The sequence below is a fragment of the Aulonocara sp. 'chitande type north' Nkhata Bay genome, linkage group LG15, assembly GCF_057382095.1.
Source record: "Aulonocara sp. 'chitande type north' Nkhata Bay isolate Kocher_YH1m ecotype deep benthic linkage group LG15, A_spYH_male_GT1.1, whole genome shotgun sequence".
Taxonomy (NCBI): domain Eukaryota; kingdom Metazoa; phylum Chordata; class Actinopteri; order Cichliformes; family Cichlidae; genus Aulonocara; species Aulonocara sp. 'chitande type north' Nkhata Bay.
Genome location: NC_141358.1, coordinates 36,817,417 through 36,840,838, shown reverse-complemented (window position 1 = coordinate 36,840,838; position 23,422 = coordinate 36,817,417). Strand labels below are relative to the sequence as shown.

Below are 23,422 nucleotides of genomic sequence, written 5' to 3'. Positions count from 1 at the left end.
CACTTGTTACCTATATTACTTTGTAACAATCAGATTTTGTCACAGTACATTAATCATCATACTTCTTAGCATTTATATTCTATGAAACTAAAGTGTCATAACAATTTCACTGTTGCAACAATTCCATATAAAACCTCCAGTTCCACAATGGTGGTTTTGCCCACAGCAAAAGAACACAGGTCACGACAGTCTGCTGCATTTTCTACAATCCCTCATTGGCGGTAACGCATAAATGGAAGAAGGTAACAGGTTATCAGTGGCACAGCTGGGAGTAAAGGCGCCACATCCCCAAACCTTTAACATTCCGATCTCACAACCACTGTTTTCTCACATCCCTCAATTAGCAGGGCAGGGCTGCCGCTGCTTTCTTTCTTCTTCGCCTCCTAATCGCCTGATCTTGTCGTTATTTGCTTATCTCACCGCCTTGTAATTATACAGGCACCTGACGATATCCCAGGCATCGTCTCTTTGTTTTACTCAAATTGCCATTAATCCCCCAAGCTGCACAGAGAGACCAAGGAACCCAGGATGACACCCACTACACTCCCACCCACACAGGCACTCCTCTTCTCATTGATATGGCTGGTGCTGCGCACAGACACCACCAAGTGGTAATACATACTCTTTAATTAACAAGATATGCATAAAGAGACACACAAAGACAGAACTAGGAGCAATCACGACATGAATGTGATGAATATGTGCTGACATACTTTTACCACTTACAGAGAGATATTCAGTGTCATGCTCAAGGACGCTTAAACGCAAAGCTCTGTCTGTCTCAGCAATCAAGCTGTGAACATGAAAACCCAAAACCGTGCGCTCTCAGAGGACCCAGATCAGAGGACAAAGTGTCAGCCAGCATCTGCCCTGCTTTGGTGTCCTTGTGCAAGACGGTGAACTCCCCCAAGCTCCAGGGATTCTGCTTAGCTGAGGTGACACAAGGGGTGGCAGCGATTTACTAGAAGGGAGATTAACTACCTTGCACTGTAGGTGGTTAACAAGGGTACAACTGAACTAATTGTGTAGACGACGTACAATTTATCACTGTTTTTGTTTTGTTTTTTGGCAACACGTTGATCTTTGATATATTTGAACAATAATTTTCTAAATGTCCCTGAAAAAAGCATTTTTACCTGCTTCACAGCTCAGGTTTTAATGAAAGAGGTATTATTCAACTACAGAGGCCAAATAAGGGAACGAATATACTTAAAAAAAAAACATTCAGATGGATTCAGGGTCAAAAGCACATTGGCACACAAGCCATCATGGAAGTTCAGGGATGCATCATTTCAACGCGTACTACACTTCATCACTTAACCTCATTGTATCATGTCTCAGTTATCTTGGTGACCTTTTATTGGGAGTAGAAGACTGAGATACAAAAGCTTCCATTACCTTAATTCAATGAAATAAAACGAATAAGTAAAAACTAAAATAAATAACTTAAACAGATTAAAATGAAATTAGACAACCCTACCTACAGGTTTGCGATTTATGTCAAACAGTTAAATTCTCAGGAGAGTTAAAAAGGTTAATATAATCCAGCTGTTTTGCTGGGCTCCATTTTTTGACTGTGGCCTTGTGAGAGGCAGAAAACCAGGGCTAATTGCAGTGTAACCGAGCACCCCAGACAGCAGGCATTTAAGAGTGCCCCACCCTTCACAACTCCTGGACCAGGCTCACATAGCAGACACATGCTGCTGCAGGCGCACTGAAAATTAAGCCCCAAACACATAGAGCCAAATCCATATATAACACAAAATCTATTCACCTCTAAACCCCCCAGTCCTCCCTATATGTAATGAGCAAGAATGTGGAAAATATGTAAGAAAAACATGGCGCAGGCACACTTACAAAAACACAAAAGGCGCGATTAACAATAGGCCTTTTGTGGCGACACCATACCAAGAAAGAGTGGGTGTTTTTCAGAAGCTCAGCTCATCTTTCAACACAATACTACACGCACACGACCAACATGTGTCCTCGCTTTTTTTTCTTCTTCTTTGCCAGGAGGGCCAGTGATGTCATTGGTAAGAACCGAGTAAAATACACATAAACAGAGAGAATAGAGGGGGAGTAAAAAACAGTCTAGAAGTTATGAATGATGGCTTTATTGTTCTGACTTTAAACACTGGGGTTGACAGAGAGAATCTCGTGTATCTGTAGGGAATAACTCTCTGTTCACAACATGCCTAACTTGTGATTTATGGGTCTCCCCTTAGGACATGGCTTACTATCATCACCTCTGGTTGCCATATAAACTTCACAACACAACTACATCAGCTATTGTTGTTGAACAGCCTCACCAAACATAGCCTAAAACCATATGGGTGCTGGAGATTAACCATGGACGCTGGGTATAGTGCTTCATTCTGCCTTCGTTTTAGTAAATGGAAGACAGAGATTACACAGACAAGTGTGCATGGAAAGATGAAAGTTGACTAAAAAGAGGGGATAAAAAAGTCAAAGTAAAATATTTGGGCTAGCATGCACCACCAGAAATGAACTTTAGCATGTCTTAGTAAACTAACAGGGCGATAGGAAAAAGGTATTTCCTTCATATCTCCCATAGGTGTTCATATGAGTAGGGACTAAAAAGCATAAAATTCACACCATTTTAATACTCATCAAAGAGTGACCACCCATGCCCTGTAGATGGGAGTGTGGTCAATGTGCAAGAGACCACTCAGGTAATCACACAAAATACACCTGTACTGATGTTTACCACGGCCATTAACTCCAAGCTGGCAAATATCTGTAACTTTACTCACAATCTGAAGGTAACACAGCAAATGTTAGTTAGCGTGCTCCAGTGTAGTTACTGTTTATGTTAATTCTAATTTTTATTTCTAAAATGTGTTGATCTGTGAATCTAGATGTAAAAAGCGACTGAATAAGGAATCTATTGTATCTAAGTATTTGCAAGTAGATAAGACACAAACAGAGAGTAGAATATCACAAGACTGTCTGACACACATGTATCATGTATCAGTGAAAATCCCCTTTGAAGTAAACTAAATTAAAAAGTGCTGCACACTTTTTGATTAAAACCCATACAGAGACAAAGTCTATTCATTACTTTGGGCTATTCCCACTGATGGGCAATGAATATATTTTGAAGCTAGAACTTTTATCCCATGTGAAAACTGCCCATCACTCGAGATATTAACCCAGAGCCAAGCTTCAGTAATTACAGCCAAAATGGCAGCACAATTTCCACTGAGTGGTGGCAGTCACTGGCTATTAGGGACTCTCACTTTGACATGGTCAAGCTTTAAATTCGGCTCGTTTCCCCATGCAATATTGATACTAATGCATTTGATTACTAAGATTGAGAAAGGCACTGAGGGGAAGGGAAGATGGGAATCCACGCCATAAGCATGAAATGAGAGTATGACAAGTTAATATAAAAAGTGCGCATATGCACACACGCACATAACCACACTGCACTGCAAAAAGTAAAAAAAAATAAACAAAAAGCAGAAATGAATCCTTAAAAAAAATAAAGTTACAGGTATGTAAGCATATGGAGACCACGAGAGTCACAACTTCAATACAAGATGTTTTTATCCACTCATGCACTGTACTGTTACAAAGATAGTAACTGTAATAAACACACAGATACACACACACACACACTGAAGATGTGAAGTTGCATTTACACTGAGAAAAACTACTTATAACCTGAGGGACCACATTAATAATCCCTTTTATGTGATGAACAGTAAGCTCACTTCAGACACACGGTTAAAAAGACCACAGTTTGGTTGGGCTTCGCAATCAAAACCGAGTGTTTGATGTCTAGACTCTCAAAAAGAATAATATTTTCAGTGTTTGTACTCCAAAAAGTAACTCTGGGGGCTTTAGAAAGAGTGAGTTTTTCATAGATTGCCAGGTTTCCAGAACGCCTGTAACACAGTCTAATTTTGCCAGGCTGTAGAACACTGGCAGCTCACCATCCGTCCAAAGACAACGATCAATCTACTGCAAAACAGCCTATACATATATATTTAACTCAGTCATTGCTGACATAACATCAACAACACATAACAACACAAGCGTGATCAAAACTTTTCTAATTCCTGCAACAAATTACTAGTAATTTTAATATGTCAGTTTTTAACTATTAAAAAAAAAACAACTGAGGGAGATATGTTAAAGAAGAAGGAAATGCTGGATTTAAATGAACACGACAGGGCAGATGCCAGCCCCTCCCGTAGGATGATGATAACAGAAACAACAGCAGCAAAAAGAATCCTTTTCCATCACTCTCATGCTCAAACTGTGCTAGTTGCTCTTTATGCTTAGCCTTCAAGCTGCTGTCTCTCTCTCTGCAGTCTTTCACCTTAGATGAAGTTTTTATGCGTCAGCCTCGTGTTACAGGCTTTTACTTCAGCCACTTTACTGCTTTTCATCGATTCACACCTTATAGAGGAGCAACAACACAAGGATGCAAGACGCTGGACATTCAGCTGATCAGGAGCCTGTACTTGTGTATGAATGCGATTGAGCGTTGTATGAGTGACACTATGTTTGCAAGCCCGAAGGACTTTATTTAATCAAACTAAGATCTGCATATTCTGCTGTTTCTTTGTATGCGTTTGTGGAATGATTTAAGTATGAATGCCCATATAGTTCTTCCTTCTGTGAGTTACTCTATATGTCTGTCTCTGTAAGAAGCACAGCTACACAAGACACTCGCCCAGGCCTGAGCTATAAAACAAGTCTATAGAGACCATCTGTTTTTTACCACGCTGAAGTCCTAACTGTATTGATTCCATATGTCACTGGTAAGGAACACCACCAACCAGCTACACACACACACAGACACGTACTCATCCCCTGTATCTTATTAGTTTTCTGCATCAGAATTTTATGCATATTAAGGGAAAATCTGAGATGAGGGTGTGAAGAAAGGTATGTTTGTCTTCTAAATATTTCCTGATCAGACAAGTCATCATCCCAATCTTCTACAGCGTCTCTGTTTTATTTTTCTTGCCCATTCCCCTCCAATCCCTCATTTCCTCTCTCTGCTTCCCTTCCCCCTTGAACTCATGCATACTAAACTATGCTTGCATTGCAGATGTTTGGTAGGAAATCACATGAATTTGCATGGAACTGCAGGACTATTATGTAAATGCCCCAGTGTGTATCTACCTCCCAGCCTCACTCTTTCGTTGCCATCCGCTCCGTGCAGAGAGATCAATGTCAAAGAAATTTGGAAAAAATGGTATACCTGTCATTCAGCACATGTAGAGAAGCCCCGGTGGAACAAGAAATGCTCACATAAGGAAAGCATATTAGATATGCAAGACAGTGTTGGCATTTCCATTAAATGCAAAAGGCAAACAGAAATATGAAAACAAATGTGATAACCCTACATGTCTTATACATTCAGAGCAGGAATCCGAGCCAGTAGAAATGACAGAGATGTAAACAGATACATTAGAGACAGGTTCCCAGTTTATGAGCGGTTCTAAAGTTGCCAGTTTCCACAAGTCTTTGCTGCCCAGCGACACCAGAGCATCCCGGGAACAGCCTGAAAACAACCTCCACTGACATTTATGCACAGCATATTATATTGTTACAGTGATGGATGAGCAAAATGTTTGCCCAAAGTGAAGACTGTTTGCATAGGTAGGGAGAACTGCACTGCCTTGACCTCATTAAGGGACTGTAGAACGCCCTCCCCTGGCAACCTCTCCATGGAGTAGCTTTCCCATGAGCCTTTGCCCTTAACTGTTCCCAGTCTCCCAGTTCCACAAATGATGCTTGACACTTCAGAGACACCTTGTGTCGGCCATCTGCTGTCCCCCTGAGAGCACCATAACCTTTCTTTGGGATCTTTGGGAGATGCCATTTGAGCCACAGTTTGCCTGCTAAAATAGATTTTTCTGCAATGCTACACTAAAAATAACTTTAACTGTATATTCCCGGTATTAGAAGGTAACTTCCCCTTTTGAAAAAGCACTCTAAGACATTATATACAGTTTTTAAAGCTCAGCGTTTTGTAAATTTGTCTTACTGGTGTTTGGACAACCTTCACACCCCAACATTCGCTGTCGGGTCTAAGTTCTTCAAAAAGGAAGTGCAGATTTACAAAAAGATTTGAGACCAAATTACCACAAGCCCACTGAATCTTCAACTATTTGTTTTTCTCGCAGCGTTGCTCTGAGTTCGATCAGCAGGAAATGGGTTTACTCTGAACATTATGAGCCACTGCTGTCCTTCCAATAAACACCCAGGGCTGTGAGGCTTTTAGCTGAAATCCACCTCTGTTGAGGTTGAGTGCACAGCAGTAAGCATCGGGCCTGTGCAGTCGAGACGAACGGATTGGCAGCTGGGAGGCTTGGGCACCAAGCTGACCACTGAAACCCAGACTTTATTGCACAGCCGTTTTGTTTGTCACCGAGGGGTGACACACTATCCCATGTAACCTCGCCATACTGTGACATTACAAGTTGGCACATGAAATTCACACACATGTACACTTTTGTCTGCCTCTCCTCGTCTGTCGCCCTGGCAGCCAGCGATGACAAAGGCCTAAATTTACAGGTGGCAGTGTCTGGGATAACCCTGGTAGGACGAAAGGGTATAACTAAACAGTATAAAAAGTAAAATAGAGGTATTTAATTATAGGACAGAGTAAAAATCACAATTTTAAGTTGGAGAAAGGAGGTGCAGCAGTTCTTTATATAAAGAGGCAGTTGTTCAGGAGTGTCTGTGGTGGGAGAAGAGGTGGGGGAAGGAGGGTCTGAAGAAGTGACATCAGTTTTTGGCCTGCTGCCCACAGATTCAGACAAGCATCGCACCAACTAGCCAGCAGCTTGAATGCCCTTTAGAAATTGCCACAGGAGAGGGAGAGAAGTTTCTGAAGGGCGGCTGGGACAGCTTGGGAAGCACGCTTCATATTCATTCTGGAAATGGGATGCGGGTTGGGGGGGTGAATGAGATTATTCTAAGTGATCAAGTAGGAGGCAGAGGAGGGAAAGACTGGCAGTCCAGGGTGTTTAGAAAGATTCCTATCTGCAATTGGCAGGGCTTACTGTGTAACATTTGCTGTGTGGTTTGAGAAGTTTCATTTCCAAAATGAGACATATACCATTTGAAAAACTGTCACACCTACACAACAAAATGGCTACTGGCACGTTAATAAAATTCACAACCGAGCTAAATTGGCGCCATCCTTGGCTCCTCGCTCCGAAAAGTTGAAATTTAAGACATGCAATCTATTTTTCTATACTTCTTTATCCGTTTCCGAAAAGAGTGTGCCATTCCATTTGCATTGCAGTTTCACTGCTCTACAAATTCAACATGACAGATTAGAAAAGAAACAAAACTGTCGTGGCCAAGTTAGCCTTCTTTTTCTGCTTCACATAACGGAAATCTAAAAACCTTACTGCATGGCACAGATCATCTAATAAAAATCCTAACTAACTTGTGCAAGTAGGATGATACAGTATTTCGGAACCTGATAATCATGCCTTTGACTCTTTTCAATTCATTTATTTGTCTATAAACATAAATAGGCCTCTTTTCCAGCAGCATCCATCTGCAGCAAATTGGGTCCATTATGTGATCTCGCAACTTCAGGTTTCAAAAAATATGATTTTCATGTGCACTGATCAGTTACATATAAAACAGGGGTGCTCTTTAGGGTTCATATCTAAGGCTCCTTTTGTCCTGACAGCTTTTTAATGAATTCTGTACTTCTCAAATGTGGAAAAAAAAGATGGGATAGATTTGTGTATTAATATACAAAGATACACTAATACAGAGACATATACAAATGGAACAAAGTCATTTAGTTTAAAAAAAAAACCTTCAGCCACTGTGGTCATCTTTTCAGCCTCTTTTTTTAAGTATTTAATTGAAAATTAAGTTAATCCTGGTAATTTCAGAAACTGGGCCAAAGCTCATCAGCAGGCTAAACAGTATTTAATAACCTCACTGGGGGAGCAAGAATTAGGATTAAACTTATTTTGTGTGTGTGTCATTAGGGAAGGTGCATTTTAATTTGCACTTCTCTGCCATTATCTGATTAATGACAAAAAGGACTGAACATGAAAATGCATCGCCACGAGAAATTCACATTCCCACAACAATTTAGAGAGGAAAACATAACACACGACACTGGACATCATTAAGCGTACTTCAGGAAGTCCCATTGAAGCCACTGCTCGGATTTAAGTTTTATTACCCCCCCCCCCCCCAAAAAAAAAAAAAAAAAACTACAAAAAAACAAAACACGAAATTTTTTTTTACATTTTCACTGCTTGTTACACCATCTGTAACAAGCTTCTATTACATTTTCTTCATTTCCACAGTGAACAGTCAGACAATAGTGATGGCAACAGCAAAGGCATTTGACTATCCTCTCATGACATGTAGTTCAGACTTTGGGGGATCAGACTGAACGTGACTAGCCAAATGGTTTGTTGCGCAGTCCCATCTGGGAAGTTGCACTTGGAAACTCGTTGGCAAGGTCTAGGCATATCAACCAGGTAAGCTGCCATTAAATGCAAAGAAAAAATATGCCAGTGTAGACAGCTAGTTAGTTAGGCCAGTCCACATGGAAAGTAACTGGCACAGATATTGTGACCAGAGAAGTCAAAGACTTTCAGTAACTTCAAGAGATGACAAGCAACGTAACTGCAAAGAGGATCAGGGTGTTGAGTAATACTTTTCTCCACTTTGAGGCCAACAATTAAAAGGATTATGAAAGAGAGAGGTTAGAGTTTATCTAGGCAACGAAAGCCTTGAATGTCTGCTTACAACAACCTATTTTTGTTGACAAGGCAATGCATGAAAAGCGAATCTCTTGCTGTGTAGCAAGTAATGACATTTTAAACATGTCATCTCACCTAAACCATGCTCGTAGCAGTAACCTTATGGTCAGAAGTTTCTCACATGACACTAATTGGTCCTAACTAAGTTCTAACCTACAAGCTCAAAGCTAGAAGCTTTGGCAATTTAAATTCCCTTGTGATACTGATCAGTGCAAATCTCTCATTGAAACGGACACAAAGGTGTACCCGATTCGTTAACACGTAAAGTCAAGGACTCCTTACAAGCACTAGGTACTAGCAGTTAGGAGTCTCTCTGTGTCAAATAAAACCAATCCCTGGCATGTTATTCTGAATTGATTTGGCAACTTTTCTCCACATTCTTATGGCCAAAGTAAGCGTAAAACTGTTTTTGAAACCTCCCTCTCAGTTCTCAAAAAAATAGAAGATGAACAACATCCTCTGTCTGACTGAAGCAGCAGCAACTGCTCTGTGCTGATGTGCAAAATGACTGTCTTTTGGGTTTGTTTGGTTTAAACGACACTGAATCTGATTATATGTTACAAATATACAAGAAAGACAATAAACATGGTATCATAGCAATTAGCGTTGTGCAACACTATGTGGAGCAGGCTGTGTGTTACCAGAGTGTCTGTATCCCTGTCAATCTACTGCACTGCAGAGACCCAAAACAGATGGCAAGGCTGACCCACACTCTGCCTCTCTGCCTGTTTGTGCACCCGTCACAGTCATACCACCAGCGTTCCCACTATAGCGGTACAGACAACTGTTTTTTTACAGTCACTTTAAAAAAGATCTGAGAAACAGACAGGAACAAATGTGATGCTTAGACTTGGGAATTCAAATGCTACAAATAACCAAAGACAAAAAGAGGGGAAAAAATTGTACACTTACTTTACAAAGAACGTGAAAACGTAAAAGTAAAAGATCCAATTTTTAATTCAAATAAGGGTTATAAAATTAACACCTCCTAAATTTTCTGTCTACATTGTATTTTAACAAGAAAAAAGTTATTCAAGGAGTAACTTGCCAATTCAGGCAATGTAAGTTTTCAACAACTAGCTGCAAAGAAGACTTACATATTGAGTGATTAAATGCCAACTTAACTGCCAACTATTTTATTCCCTCGAGTGTTCCTAGATAACCATCAGAAAGCCCAGCGTGAGATGGCATGTCTTTTAGCCAAAAACTGAGGCTCAAGCCACCTCATGTGACATTCATTTATCCAGTAATTTGTGGTAATAATGCAGCATGATCCATATTAATGTATTCCTCCACAATAACCTACTGAAACAGAGAGTCAATTGTGAATTTGTCTTACTTTCCTACAAACCGCTGGAATAAAGAGTTTGCTTGTGTGGCAGACAGAGGATTATTGTGGACGACGGGCATGCACGTGGGCAAACAACAGAAGAAAGGCAGCTCTGATAGCACAATGGAGCCTCTAAGCCTCCAAGAAAGTGACATGCTCGCACACGCACACACACACACACACACACATATATATATATATATATACTGTATGTATAAAAAAACCAAAGACACCCAGCACGCCCCTGTGGGCGGTCAATCCTTCAAGCTCGGTCCTCTACCAGAGGCCTGGGAGCTTGAGGGTCCTGCGCAGTATCTTAGCTGTTCCCAGGACTGCGCTCTTCTGGACAGAGATCTCCAATGTTATTCCCGGGATCTGCTGGAGCCACTCGCCTAGCTTGGGAGTCACCGCACCTAGTGCTCCGATTACCACGGGGACCACCGTTACCTTCACCCTCCACATCCTCTCGAGCTCTTCTCTGAGCCCTTGGTATTTCTCCAGCTTCTCATGTTCCTTCTTCCTGATATTGCTGTCATTCGGAACCGCTACATCGATCACTACGGCCGTCTTCTTCTGTTTGTCTACCACCACTATATCCGGTTGGTTAGCCACCACCATTTTGTCCGTCTGTATCTGGAAGTCCCACAGGATCTTAGCTCGGTCATTCTCCACCACCCTTGGGGGCATCTCCCATTTTGACCTCGGGACTTCCAGGTTATACTCGGCACAGATGTTCCTGTACACTATGCCGGCCACTTGGTTATGGCGTTCCATGTATGCCTTGCCTGCTAGCATCTTGCACCCTGCTGTTATGTGCTGGATTGTCTCTGGGGCATCTTTACACAGCCTGCACCTGGGGTCTTGCCTGGTGCGATAGACCCCAGCCTCTATGGATCTTGTACTCAGAGCTTGTTCTTGTGCTGCCATGATTATATATATATATATATATATATATATATATATATATATATATATATATATATATATATATATATATATATATAGTAGTAACATGTTGCCTCTCAGAGGTGTACATGTACACTGGTTCTCTTACACAATCACTCATGCGCACAGTCTTTCTACAAGCCATCACTCCTCTGAGCATGTGTCTACCCTCTGACCCTTTCACTCCGACAAATGACGCTTCAGCACCACCATACTATTAAACCCCCACAGTGCCACAGCACGTCACGCGCCTTTGACTTTAGAGCGAATTTCAGCGCGCCGAGGGCGCCGTGGGAGTAAAGGTTGGGGGTGGTGGTGGTGTTGCTGGTGTGTGGGGGTCAAAGGTGGGAGGTCAGACAGCTGGTAAACATCTTTAAATACTCCTTTATAACACCATACATTCCTTCACAGCAGGGAATGGTTAGCAAGACATCCATCCCTGCCTGATTTAGCTCTGTTTTTGTGTGTGTGAAGGATAACCTCAAGTTTTTGTATACTACATACTTTTGTGAGTCAGACCAAGCTATGGCATGCAAATAAAATATATTTTTAGAAGATGGCAAAAAACAAGACTAAATTTATTCTGCAATATTCAAAACAGCAACACCCCGGCAGAAATCGTGTGGGTGGGGGTTGTTGCTGGGCTTGTTTGTTTTCCTGCCTGCAGTATCCACGCTGATTTTAAGTGATGGTAGAGTGGGTGGGGTGGTGGGCCTTTTAAGTCCTGCAACTAATGCATAAACAAGACCGCTTTCTCTCTGTCTTGCTGTCTTTTATTCTCTCGGTGTGTGCGTTTGTCATTTTACCACTTTGCACACCCATGCTGTGTATTGCGAGTTTTGAAGGAGACGGAAAGACTGAGACAAAAACAGCAAAAGGACGGAAAGCTCTACTGTTCTGCTATGACTTAAAAGCAATGTGATAGACTTACCGACCCATACGTACAATTACTGGGTCTGGAAAAGACAAAGAAGAAGGCAGACAAAAGAAATACTGAAAGCTGTTTTGCATAGAGAATTACAACATAAGGACAGAACACGCCAGTGAGAGCGAAGACACACCCCCTGCACTTTAAACACAATCAAACACACAAGTGGGAGGATATGGGGGTCTCTGATGGGGGCTTACTGGAGGTAGATGGTTGTATCACACTGGTCCCAGACAGGCTTTGGAGCCAGCCCCAGTGACATGGAGAACATTGGCAGTTTTCTACTGCAAGGAATCTGTTGGCGTTTAAAACAGCCCAGGAATCTTTCAGGCCTGTTTTCAGGGAAGAAATAAAAACTACCAGAAAAGGCTCAACTCAAACTGTTTAAGATTGGCATAACGTAACCAATGTCCAACTTTTTTGCCATGCTCAGAATCAACAAGGCACTCGTAAATGATATCGTAAAATCATAACATCATCACGTTATTCTGGTGGGTCCATACTAGAAGCAGAATGACTAAAAGAGCTTATAGGGAGTCTATTCCTGTTATTTCTTTGCAATATTACTGCATGTCCAGAGTTCATTGCAATAAAAAAATGGCTAATGCATACACAGAGTTAGATTACTGGAAAAGAGAAGTGAGAGAGGAAAGTTAAGCTGTGTTCACACCAGAGGTAATGTGGTGACCAAAAACCAAAAGGACAACTTCAAGCAACTATGGCCAAAAAAAGCTGCTGGTAACTCAAAATTGGGACCCAAGATGCAGGCAAGGAGGAGGCTGTTGATTAACATATAACTTGGTAGTAAATATGGCAGTATGTTACCTAGGCAACCAGAGCCTGACATGTCTGCAAGCGACCACCAGTCAGCTTCAAAGATAGGGGGACTTTGAATAGGGATGCATCTTTAGCAGAGCTCTGACTGCAAAGTTGGTCATCAGTTTGGTTATCAAGAGTGGGTAGAGACAACTAGAATGAAAGAAGCCTTAAACTAAATAAAAGTGTGTTCTGCCCTAACCTGGTTAAGGATTACAGTATTTACATCGATAACCAGGGTCAATCCTGGTCCCAGTCTCAAGTCAAGTCTTGAGGCAGATTTTCAATATTTCACATTTGTCTGGCAGGGGTTAGTCTTTGTCTTTCACACGAGGTCTTCCTGGCTCACGTTCTCATCTTAAAATCTCCCCTGAGGAGTTATCAGAAAGTAGTTAAAAGACTAAGAAAAGCGAACAATCAATAATGATCAATACCTATGTGCACAACCCTGGTGCATCTTTGCCAAAGAGTCACCATCACTCCCCGAGCAGGATTCTTTGTAGTCAAATATTGTACCTTTTAAGTTTCAAAGTCATTTTATAAGGTCACATGTAAGACCACAGGTTCACAAAATTTCAATTTATAGTGTGCCTACTGCTTTAAATGTGACCACAACTGGTCAGTTCAATTACCAAATGACAATATTAAAGATAGTTGTTGAATAAAAAGAACAAAGAACGCTCATTAAGTGTGGTGACTTCTTGTCTATGTAACAGTATTTAGAACGGTAGGCATGATTATGTTCAGCATTTAATTGATTAGGTAGAATTAGACTGTTTTTGGACTGTTACATCTTTCTAAACATAAAATGATGAATAAATGTTATTCAATTCATTTCAATGTTATTTATAAATCCCCAAATTGCAACAATCGTCATCTCAAGGTAAAGGGAAGCTAAGGCCATATAATAATAGAAAGAAAACCCCAACAATCAGATGACCCTCTGAGAAAGCACACGGCTTTTCCTTCAAGCGAGTCAGAAACACACAACAGTTACGAGGTATATGACAGAAACGTGACAGCAGACTTCTAAGAGTATATCAGCAACACAAAATCAAAATGTCAACGAGGCAGAAGTAAAGAAAAATAATAATGAGGAAATCTGAGCTTCATTCAGACACACACCATTGCAATTAGTCATTTGAAGAGTAACAGAGTGAACAAAAATTGAGAAAGAGCATAAAATGTTGACATCCAAGCCAGGCACCAAGCTGCTCATCTTCTTGGCGCCAGGCAGAGTGCTGGCTCTCACTCAACCAGGAGGCCCATTTTTCCCCATGCTTTTTATATTTCTTTTGTTTCGGTTATTCATCATAAGAGTTGTGTACAACTCGTTCACTTGCTCACTTTGCATATTTGGATCACCCTCACTCGTCTTCCTTTATTGGACAGAAAACGACGGCCATTTTTTTCTCTCCCCTAAACGCCTACGGGCCTTGAAATACATGCAGGCTGAAATCCAAAGCCCCTAATCACAGCTAAGGGAACAGGCTGACTGGAGAGTCACGATTCGTAGCAAGGGAGGAATGGAGCAAGAGAAGGGAGGGAACAAAGGGAGAATAGGTGAAAACGAAGAGAGGGACAGTGGGAGAAAGAAAAAAAATGGCTGTCAATATGCACGGGCGTTACGCAGAGAGGAAGCTAATCAGCCATTAATACAAGTGACACTCTAGCTATTGAGAATACAAAACACAGGGCTTGATTGAAGGTCTTGTCTGATGTAATAGTGCTTCAGTTTGAATGCGTCTGTCCTTTTTGTCTATGTGAGTGCCTGAGTTTGTGTGACTACAATTGTCAATGTGTGATTTCACATGTGTGTGACAAGACTACAGAAATGTGAGTGTATGAGACGTGTCAGCCTATCTGCATGGATACTATATGTATGTGCTCATTAAATGCGACTATAGCTTGGTCTGTGTTCGTGGCCCGACACTTCGGTACACCTCAAGCTGCTCAACGGTCGTCAAGCTCGCTCAGCAAGAAGCAGGCAGTTCCATCTGGTCAAGCCATCCCTGTGTATTTTAAGTGTGTGCTGTCTGCATGCGTGTGCGCGTGAACACCACCATGCAAAAATGTCCCTACATCCTTGCATACATATACAAAAAGCATGTCTTCCATTGGTCTTCCAGACCTAATTTTGACGCTCCGTTTGCTGGCATGACGGCAAGAAAGCCTCTGAAGTAAATTAAAGGCGATGACAACAAAATGAGAGGATGGAGAGTCGAAGAGGCAAAGCCACCTGGCTTGGCCCCAGCTCACTGCAGCACATTTGCTTGATAAACTAAAAAAAAATTTCTGAGAGCACTTAAAATTACAGCTACTAAGTTACAAATACACAGAACAATTTTCATTTAGCAACAGAATGCTTTTTCAACGATTTACGCCTAAGATATTGGCTGTAGGAGTAAACCAAGGATGTGGCGCCTCTCTCTGTGTGGCTGTGTGTGTATTTGTCACTAACAAGGTCCCACAAGGCTGCCTCGGTCACCTGGGTATTGCAGTACGCTCGTAGCCAGGTCCACTCATGAATGAACCCAGAGCAACAACAGTAATTCCCAAGCATTTTCCACCAGAGCTACTGTATGGGTGCGTATGTGTGAGGGGCAGGCTACAGTAGAGCTACGGTGCAGCTGGCTGCTACGAAGAGGTGAACCAGCTGCCCCTTTTTACCCTCATTATCCATGACATATAGCACGGAGACTATCGTACACACACAAAAAAACCCTACAAATTTCTCAACTTGGGGAGCAAAACACCGTTACAACACGCTGAACAAAATCCACTGAGCCGGAGTACAGGTTTGGGGGGGCAGGGATAGCTCAGTAGGTAAAGTGGTCGCCCCATGATCGGAAGGTCGGCGGTTCGAATCCACTTAACGGCTACCCTGAGGTACCCCTGAGCAAGGTACCGTCCCTACACACTGCTCCCCGGGCGCCTGCTTAGTGGGCTGCCCACTGCTTCACTGAGTGAATGGGTCAAATGCAGAGAAAAACAAGTAATTTCCCCATGGGGATCAATAAAGTATCCATCATCATCATCAATTTTCTCTTTCAAGCTACAAATATTTATATCCCCTCCTGAATGAAGAAAAGAAAAACAAAGATATGGAAAGAAAGTGGAAGTTAGAGGTAGTTCAATCACTAAAAGTCCCTGGCAGGGCTCATTTATGACTATGTGGAGAATCTCCTTGCAGAAGGGTTTTTGCCAATGGGTGATGACCTCAGGAATCAACGATGGCTACATTTCACTGTGTGTTATACTTGTATAACTATGCATGTGACAAATAAAGAACCTTGAACCTTGAATGGCAATTGCTGATGTTTTGATTTGAGCCTAATGTCATTGTGCGTTTAAAAATACCATTTTTATCTTCTTCTGGAAACTTTTTTCCACCAGAAATTCTCTCTCTCACTCTTTTTTTTAACTCCTCAATGTGGGAGTGTTAAAAAAACACTGATTAGCCCAAACTCCAGCTTAAAAGTGTGTGAATACAGATTTGGATGTAAACAGCAGAGACACTCTACCACAAAACAACTGGGAATGCAACCAATCATGTGACATTTTAAATAAATTATATTCATACTTTAATCAGGCACGGGTGGTAATGTTCTTGATTTTCCGCACAAACAAGTTGCTTTGTTTGATCTCCCAAAGCAGTGAGTCCACCTCAGGCTTTTTGATTTTACGTTTTCATGTTTTTGTTTTTTTCCAGTTTTCTATAAATGCCTTCACCCAGGCTCCTTCCCTGCTCTGCATGCCCTCCCTTAATTCCTTTGACGATCGCTTGTTTTCTTTAGTTTTTACAAACTTCCCCTGCTGCTTTCCACCCTCATCCATCTCTCTCCTCTGTCTCTCATCTTAACATCACTCGGCTGCCGATTTTTTTCTCTTGTTTGTTTTACTCCTTTCCCTCGGTCCACCCCCTGCCTGCCTAACTTTCACTCCTCCATGAGTAAAGGAAGAGAAGAAAAATCGCAACATGGTGGCTGGTCGTCACAAGGTAATGTTAGGACTGCTGGGCCGAGACTGACGCACACATACACGTGCAGCTGCATTTTGCTGGGCTTAGTGAGCACGACTGCGCGTTTAAAATTTAGAGTAAAATCCACATCACAAGAACAAAGACTCCCACACTGAGACAGCAAGCATTTGAAACAATTAGATCAGTTAAGATCAAACAGCAGTCCTTTCAATAAACACGTTTCAGTGACAGGGAGGCATCCTCCTTGTAATTAAAAGAGAGGAAAGCCTGTTGTTTGGCCCAGCGGAGTAATAAGGAGGCGGGGAGATTTGTAGGGTTGGGGGGTGGAGGAGTGGGAAGTGATCAAATGACACCCTGACATTTGAGCCCGAAACAAACTAATCGATCGTGATTAAATTATTCATCTGTCTGTTTACCGTGGAAATGGAGGGGTTTGAAGGAAATAGGAGGGAGAAGGGAAAGAAGTGGGGAGCCAGTGACAGCTGTGATGTGAATTTCCCATACTAATCTTAACATAATGATTTTCTGTGCGTGCTAGAAATGCTGCAGAGGCCATACCTACTTTTAGGTACTTTGTATCTGCTTTGGTTTCAGCGCTATTCGATAATAAATTTATAGAATCTACTATGAGGCTGTTTTGCAAAGACAAACACCCATGGCTATGTTAGTCCTGTGCTAATAGCCATGTTCTGTGTTATTCATGTGGACATGTGTGGTCTTGTGATTTAAAACCATTCATTTGTATAACTGCAGTGTAATCTGACAAAATTACCAGTTAACTGAAAGGAAACAGTGAGCAGGGTAAATGCAGAGAGAGATGTGCTTGTGGGGAAGAATAAACCAAACAAACAAACAAACAAAAACAGCTGCACTAAAGGCTAAAGGGAAGTCACTAAATCTAGCCACAAATCACCAAGATGGTAACACGACCTGATTCCACAGATTGAAAGTTCTACCTATGTCTATCTGTCTGAGGCTGATCTGGGCTTGGGTCGTGGGGGTAGAAGTCCAAGCAGAGACCCTCTCTCCAGCCACAGACATTCTCAGATCAATAATTTCTCAAATATGTCCTGGGTCTACCCCACAGCCTCCTCCCAGTTGGACATGCCCGAAACAGTCACTTGGCTCCTTTCAATGTGGAGGAGTACCGGCTCTCCTCTGTGCCGCTCCAAACTGATTGAACCAGATATCATTTGGAGGAAGCTCATTTCTACTGCTTGTTACTCAATGCCATTCTCTCAGTCACCGCTCACAGCTCGTGATCATAGGTGAAGGTTAAAACGTAGATCAACCAATAAATCTACTTCACTTTCACACTCAGGTCTCTTCTCCATGAGAAACTGTACACGATCCTCATTACTATAGCCATTTCACCAATCCATCTGTCGATCTCTTGTCTCTCTCCTTCGCTCACTCTTGAAGAAGGCCACGAGGTACTTGAGCTCCTCCATGTTGGGCAAAAACTTATTTCCAATCCAGGCACGTCACTGTTTTTCTGACTAAGAACCATGGCCTCAGACTTGGAGGTGCTAATTCTCTGCAGCCCACCTCAAACTGCAGTTGAAGAACTGCATCAGCAGAAGTGGAAGCTTGTGTTAGATTAAGCTAACAGAGCCACACCAAACGTAAACAGCAGAGATGAGACCCTGAGACACTCTCAACTCCTTGGCTGTACCTAGAAATTCTATCCACAAAAACTGTGAACAGAATCAGGCAGTCCTAACTGAGTCCATCACCCACTGAGAACTAGTCCCCAACGATGGGCCTCATACTCTATCTACATGGGCAGTAGGAAAGAACAGTAAAACATGCTTCACTACAAAAATATGACAAAATTTAAACTGTGATTGAAAACTTAAACTGCCCTGTCAAAAAGGACCACAAATACACTTGGACACACATACATGCAGAGAAAATCTACATAAACGCTCTGTAACCTCACAGTCCAGTTTTTCCAGAAACTCAATATGGCTCCTGCGCTCTCCCTCCCAGCCTACTGCATTCCAGAGACAGAATAGATGACCCTGCTTAGGATGACATTTTAATGAGTGTGTGTGGGAGAGAGGCTCTAAGAGGGTGACGATAAAAGGGCATACACATGCACTGGCTCATGCACACAAAGCCTGATGTATACTGATACAAAGAGCTACTGAGCACAAGTGTCACGCACATACACAAAAAGACAAACACACATGAATACAAAGTACCATATACATACAAACATGCACATTAGCAGGCACACACATAATCATCTGAGCCCCCTGTTCTTAACGTTTAGGAAATAGCTCTGTCCTTGGTATTATAGCTCTGCGTCACATAGCAATCCTTTAATAATCACCACACTACTGGCCAATGCCCACAGGCTGCACCTTTATATTGACAAGCCAACAGTTAACAGCGCAAAAGCTGAAAAACAAATTGACTGCCATATTTTGATACTGAAGTACACTGCCATTTCCCTGGAAAGATTTTCACTCCTGCAGGCAGGAAGTCAATATGTTTGTCCAAAAGACTTAAAATTGAGATTTATCTTGTTTTGACATTTACACGTAAGTAGATGAGGACGCCACTACAAAGCTGGCGTCCTATAGCTCACAGGTATTCAATATTTAAATTAATATCACTCAGCATAACATTAAGAGGACGTTCAATCGGTTTCAGCGAATAAGGAAAACAACACCTTTTAATAGTTTAGTCTGACTTCATAAGGGGCATTTGGCCCAGCTTGTTCTCATATCTTAAAAAAACAAACAAACAAAACTTTAAGAAATAAGAGCTAAACAAAAACCTATATGGACAAAAGTACTGTGCCACTTGTTTAATGTACCTACAGGAGCTGCTCAGCCATGGAAACTCATGCCATGAAGCTCCCGGTGCTGTTTTTGTGCTGATATTAATGCCAGACAAGGTTTGGAGCTCTGCAGTTACTGAGTCACCAGTGTGTTGGTGATTTGTACACACTATGCACCTCAGCACTCACCACCTCTGTTCTGTAACTGAACATGCAGTGGTTTTGAAATGCTTCCACAATGCTTACCACTTACAGTCGATTGAAGAGATTTCACAAACTGACTTGCTGCAGCGGGGGTATTTTGGTGATGCAGTACAACACTCAAAATCAGTAAAGAGCCCATTTATTTACAAATGTTTGTAAAAGCAGACTGCACAGCTAAGTGTTTATACTTGTGGCAATAGGACTGAAATCCCTGAATTCAAGTAGCTAAATTTTTAAGGACTTAACAAGTCATTTCAAGTAAAAAAAAAAAAAGGGAAACCTACTGCACATGGCCTTCATTAGCACATTGCTTAAATTCAAATCATTTTACTAACTAAAATTTCCTCCTCTTCTTTTAATGTCACTTTTTTGAAAAAAATACAAAAAGAGAGATGTGTCGACACATCACTTTAGAGTGCATGCACAGATAGTTAACCTCAGCAGTGGCAGATTATATTAACCTTTTAGAGGAAGTGTTTGCATATGGAAGAAGAACAGAAGGAGAGAGAAAGAGCACTGCGGTATAGCCGATGGGTTGAATTAATGAGATTGTAGGTATCTGCATGGCTGCACATTTTGACTGGGCTTTGGATGGAGGACAGAGAGAGAGAGCGAGAGAGAGAGGAGAAAAGGGGGGGGGGGGGTCAGAGAGAGCAAAGGAGGTGAAACACACACACACACACACACACACATTACCGCTGAAAGCCTCTCGTCTTCAGCTCCTCAGTTATAACCTTCAATTAACCTTCCTCCTGAATACAGGGGTGCATGAGTAGTCTGGGTGAGTGTGAGTGTCTGTGATTGTGCACATGTGCTGGCTTATTCTTCCTGACATATGTGTGTGTGTGTGTGTGTGTGTGTGCTGACTGGCTCACTTGCATCTGTTTTTGCTCAGCTAGAAATCAATTTTACCTACCCCCCCCCCCCCCTTTTCCGATCAGTAAGCATCTGAGGTTCATTGAAATTCCAAACACTGCAAACCCATATTTCTTTATTAGTTTAATGCTGCTGAGCTCTGGACATCTAACTAAATAACTGGACATATATGGAAATACTAAAACACAAGCAGCATGTCAATTCGTAGTGAGCTAACATATCATATTCTATCTTTTGCTTTCCAAATAAGTGAGGTGTTTCCGTTGCATTTTTAAGTCTTCCTTAGCCACCGTTGGGTGTGATCTATATAGAGACTGAATTCTTTCATCTCACAGACAGCTGGTCTGAACAATGAATAGGACAGTTGCAGTTAAAGTCAGCGGCAGATATTTTCACAGACCGTGTGGTGTAAGAGAATGCGGATGTGAAATTTTTCTCTGGTGCCTGTTTTATCTAAAGCAGGTGAGTTGAAGCGCTTAGGCCTTATTTTGGGAACCTCCTCTGCTATCACTTTACAGAACATACAGTATATCAGCTCAGGTCACATAGAGGAGGGACAGAAAGGTGCAAGATTTACAGAAAAAACACTAGAAAAAATGTTTCTTTCACCTATATTATGCCTGTTAATATAGTCTTAATTTCTTCACCACCTAAGGCCAGGAATTTGCTAAAAATAGAAAATTCCTGGCTGCGAGGAACACACACACACACATACACTTCATGCAGCTGCTCAGAGGGAGTGCTGAATCAAAGCTGATGAGGGCTGAATAAACAGTGAACATCTGTGTGTGAGCTTATTCATAATGTGAGCTATAGTGAGGTGTAAAAGGTGCATGTGTGTCCGTGAATGCAGAGAACCACTCTCACTCACTAACCTTCTCTGTCAGACTAAAAAGCTGTTCACCCACCCACCCCCCACTCTGCATTCCACCACCAGACTTGAGGGGCCCGTCTCCCTTTCACACATATAGAAACAAAGTCCAGCTGACCTGTGCAAATTCAGTTATTTAAAGAAAGGTACAGCAGGGAAATGGGCATTTGAGTATTCAGAAGGACTCAAACGAATGTGGACACACTGTGTGTATCCATGTATGTTTGTGCGGGAATTAGGTTTTATGTATGTTAACAGACTTGGCAACATCACATCACAGTTGTCCTGGCATTTAAGATGTAAGATGCAAATATTGGGATAAAGGAAGGGGAAATAACAAGAGTCTGCGTGTACATCTCTACTTATAGGCACCTGAATGACTTGTGGTCCGCCCTCCAGAGGGTACACAATGCAACAAGGTTGTTAAGTGTTGGTTGTCCTGCATGCCACTATTCACATTAAACCTGTGTTAACATCCTGCCAGCTCTAATTAGAAATATAGCAACCCTGCTAAAAATTTTGTTTATAAGGGAATGTAGCAGTGCAGCCATATTGTAACCTGCAATAGTTATGCAAGAATACAATTTCCAAGCACACCTGAAAATGACTGTCCTGAGAGATTTGAGGCAACTTTAATTAGGAAACTTCCATACCTTCAATCGGAAACGGCAACAAACCCACATCCTCTCCTCACAGTTTCAAACCCTTAACCATTCTTCGATTTCAAATCATTTCTGTAATGAAGTCGTTCACTTGTAATGCAGCTATCATCCCAACCCAGCTTTTTCCCCCCAATAATGTCTTATTTTATTCTTTTAAGCTTTAACAGATCTTTTGGGGCAGGGATAGCTCAGTAGGTAAAGTGGTCGCCCCATGATCGGAAGGTCGGCGGTTCGAATCCACTTAACGGCTACCCTGAGGTACCCCTGAGCAAGGTACCGTCCCTACACACTGCTCCCCGGGCGCCTGCTTAGTGGGCTGCCCACTGCTTCACTGAGTGAATGGGTCAAATGCAGAGAAAAACAAGTAATTTCCCCATGGGGATCAATAAAGTATCCATCCATCATCATCATTAAATTCTGATATTATTCTCACTTGCTTTATAAATGCAATCAGTCCCAATACAAAAAGAGCTTTTGGATCCCCAATTAGTTAACAATTGTAGTCTAGTTTCTAAGCTATCATTCTTATCTAAGGTTATGGAGTTCAGCCATTTTAACTCAATTATCGAATGAATAGTAAAATATTGGTAATATTTCCTAGTCAGATTTTGGAGCTCACTAAAGCACAGAGACTGCCCTTGTTAAACGTTCACAAGGTTACAAGGTTTACATCTCATAGAGATGACTCCTCAGTTTGAATGCTTTTGTAAGCACAACCTTTGATGCAGTTCAGCACTCTTGTACCTACCAGAAACCTAGGCTGGGATTAAGGAATCTGTTTGAAATTTTCTGCATTCCTACAACTTTAACAGAACCTTTTCTGTGGCCACAGTTGACGCTTACTCTTCTGTTGCCCATTTTCATTTTGATATTGGTCCACCACTCCAACAACCCCAGCACCCATGAAAATCTGTTCAGCTGCATGGCCACTACTGAGTGTCTCGAAACCTTCTTAAACTCAAACAATGGCTACAATCTTAGTCACTGACAAAAACATCCCCCACAAAACATTTCCGGTCAGGGAACCTGTTTCATAATCTAGCAGTGTGTGTGTGTGAGTATATCTCTGTTATTGCAGTTAGATGTTATTGTGCGAAGTAAGTCTTAAACAGACATCTGACCACAAGCAAGGTGAATAAAAGAGAAAAAACAACAACAAGAATTGCTCAGTAGATGGTGGATTTTTGGTTAACTTTATATATTTGATATCATATTTAAATCAAAT

At 41.7% G+C, this 23,422-nt stretch overlaps 1 protein-coding gene across 10 annotated transcripts in view; it reads right to left on the bottom strand.

Moving 5' to 3' along the window:
• The window catches only part of ptprsa (protein tyrosine phosphatase receptor type Sa), a 241,846-nt gene that overhangs the window by 131,517 nt on the left and 86,907 nt on the right, over positions 1-23,422 (bottom strand). The gene's annotated exons all lie outside the window — the stretch shown is intronic.